Genomic DNA, 3,074 nt, shown 5'->3' with positions numbered 1-3,074 from the left:
ACCTATAAAAGTTGTCGTAGGTAAAAGTGTTTTGAATTTTAAAAAAAAACAAAAATTGAAAAGTTTACTTTTACCTAACAACGGTTTTGTAGGTAAAAAAAATGTCTATGAGACTTTTACCTACAACTATTTTCGTAGGGAAAAACTTTTATAAGACATTTACCTACAAAATATTTCGTAGGTAAAAATATAATATTTATATTTTATAGGTAAAAATATAGTATTTAAGTTAAAGATGAAGGGTAGATGAGACTTTTACCTACGAAAGGTTTCGTAGCTAAAAAACGTGTATATCAGACTTTTACCTACGAAATAGTTCGTCTTTTTTATTTCTCTTTGTTCCTGATCTACACCTATTACAATATAGTTCGTCATATTCTTCCTGATATCCATAATCAACAAATGACTGAACCTGTACATATTTCACCCACTTAACATTCATCAAGACAACAATCAACACAATATCAACAGTTCATATTTAAAGTTTTCAAAACTAATCATATGAACTGTTTAAAGTTCATATTTAAAGTTTTCAAAACTAATTATATCCTTGCACAATATCAACAATCAGTACATGAACTATTTCAGTAAGGTCCCCTTCTAGCTCCTCTCTCTACAACCATTGCCTTTCAGCCTCTCCTTTGACAATCTCCACCTAAAAGAAATGGAAAGTAAAAGCTACTTGAGAAAACTATTAAGCGAATTAAAGGTAATGCAGGAAATGTTCTGAATATATCCCAGTAACCATTGATAAGCTGACTTCGTTTTCCAATACATTTACGGTATATTTTAGCTCTTCCACGGACTTCTCTAATAGCTTCACCTCCTCCTCCTCTTCAGCATAGTTCTTCCTTGCCTCAGCTATCTGAGATCGAAAGGGAACACATTGAGAACGAAACATGACACAAGTAAGGGAAAAAATCAGAAATAAGGTAATGATAAAAAGAATCAGCAAGCACCTGTCTAGCTTCTGTAGCAATTGCTTCATTTTCTTCAACAACAGCTTGTGCCATTTCTAGCTGCTCTTTCAAGACAAGTACCTCAGAATCAAGGCAATCCCTTTCCTTAGTAACTTATTCAAATCACTCTTCAAACCTTCAAGGTTATGATTCATTTGCCAAAGTGAATCACTCATTTCAATAAGTTCTTCTTCCACCCTTTCAATTAGCTTACCTTTCTCCATCAACTCCTCAATGAAATTTTTCGTCAACAAGAGATCTTCCATGTGAGCTTTTAACTCAAGATTTTCATCTGAAGCCAGTTTTAGTGACTTCTGCTCTTCCATAAGCTCGATATTAGCTGCTGCCCACGTCCTCGCCCCTCTCTAATCTCCTCTCCAAATGGAGAAGGAAAACGGAGAACGAACCAAAATCAAGGGAAATGCTATCAGCAATTGCAATTGGAAGGAAATGCCAAAAATCTTCAGTAAAAACCAATCTTAAGCCCCAACTAGGGTTGTGTGGAGAATAGTTCCAGCACAACAGAACCATTTTAGACACCAAAAGCACCCTTCCAAATCTTTCCATTCAGAATTTGTAGAGAATTGCAGCCATAGCTCCATTCCAATGCATTTAAATTTACCAACCAGCTAATAACCACTATCTTAAATGTAATGCATTCCAAAGAAATGCAATCAAAGCCCAATGAGACTCGTTGAACAAGCTAACTAAAATACCACATCCTCGCAACCTAGTATCCATGAATTTGACTGAAAGAATAACATTACTTAACTACCCCAAACTGAAATGGAAATACCTAAACTTCCCCCCAAAGTCCAGACAAAGTGGAAAAGACCAAAACACCCAGAATTTCTTGAATTTTACTTCCCATTTTTTCCTTGAGCATTGCATCAATAACACTCAAGGAAATGAAGATTGTCTTCGCTACATCAAACCCAAAAAAATAAATGGCAAGCGGAGGAAAAGGTACAATACGAAGCTCCAACTGCCTGCTTAGGAATTCTTCCCATCTCTCCTATCATTATTGTTGTAAGTTTTGATTGAGATTACCTATAGCCAAAAGCATAGTAGCATCAACAATATTGGAAAAACAAATTTAAACCATGAACCAAAACTTCTAAATAGACCAGTTCTAGAAATATCGCAAAACAGTAGCCACAAAATTTTATAAAATCAGGGGGGAAAAAAAAATAAAAATAGTTCAATGTTAACATGGCCCATGCTCCAGTCCAGTTTCAGATACTTCCATAACCCACATGAAATTTATGCAGAAAATGTGAAAAATCAAATATTGCAATAAAATGCTTAACCCACAAATTGCACATCATCCAAACTTTTTTTTTTTCACAAATTGAACAACCAATTAATTTCTAAAATCCAACAAAGAGCAAAATTTAAAACATTTTCTCAATTTGAAGTAAGAAATTCCAAATACAGTGCCTTACAGGATCAGAAGAGAAAAAGAGAATCCAATATCACAAATTTACCACTTTGTGCTTTTTTCTTTTTTCTTTTTTTTAAAGGTAAATTTACCGCTTGGTTTATCTTCTGCAGTGAACAAATTCAGGAAAAAAAAAAAACAAAAAACAAAATAAAACCTAATTAACTTAAGTTAAAATGTGAAAAAAAGAAAAGAAAAAAGAAGAGTAAATATAACAAAATTACTTCTTAGTTTATATTCTAAAGTGCATGAATTCAAAGAAAAATTTCAAATTACCACAAATTGAAAAGTGACAAAACAGTAAACATAATCAATGCAATTAAGCCTACAAATTGCAAAAACCAGAACAGTTCATAGACTCCCCATTAAACTTTTGGAAAATTAAGCAACTAAAAAACATGACTTTCCAAGAGTATCAAGACAATTCAATCCCTAACAATAGAATTCCAATTGCAAAAAACATTTTGTGCAATTCCAATATATACATACAAGTATATGACTTTTTCAAGCAATGATTGGTCCAACAAAACCCTAGTTTTTTTATTAGGTAATCCACATACAGGAGAGTTATTTTAATAGAATTTGGTAGTTTTTTTTTATCAGAATGCCAACCATAAGAAGTTACAGTCAGATGTCAATTAGAAAACAAGACTGAATTTTCCAAAAGATTCTCA

General features: G+C 32.9%; 1 long non-coding RNA gene across 2 annotated transcripts; it reads right to left on the bottom strand.

Moving 5' to 3' along the window:
• Nucleotides 1-528: 528 nt before the first annotated feature.
• LOC131256177 (uncharacterized) lies at nt 529-2,011 on the bottom strand. Of its 2 annotated transcripts, XR_009176626.1 has the most exons (4): nt 1,935-2,011; nt 960-1,324; nt 761-865; nt 529-655 (listed from the first exon to the last, which is right to left on the bottom strand). It is a non-coding gene; the product is annotated as an uncharacterized LOC131256177 (long non-coding RNA). The 2 variants fall into 2 exon arrangements; XR_009176625.1 differs by lacking the exon at nt 1,935-2,011 and having other exon boundaries at nt 960-1,755.
• Nucleotides 2,012-3,074: the final 1,063 nt, after the last annotated feature.

Source organism: Magnolia sinica, chromosome 9 (assembly GCF_029962835.1).
Source record: "Magnolia sinica isolate HGM2019 chromosome 9, MsV1, whole genome shotgun sequence".
NCBI classification, from domain to species: domain Eukaryota; kingdom Viridiplantae; phylum Streptophyta; class Magnoliopsida; order Magnoliales; family Magnoliaceae; genus Magnolia; species Magnolia sinica.
Note: the sequence above shows the minus strand (reverse complement) of the source record. Positions and strands in the feature narration are given on the sequence as shown.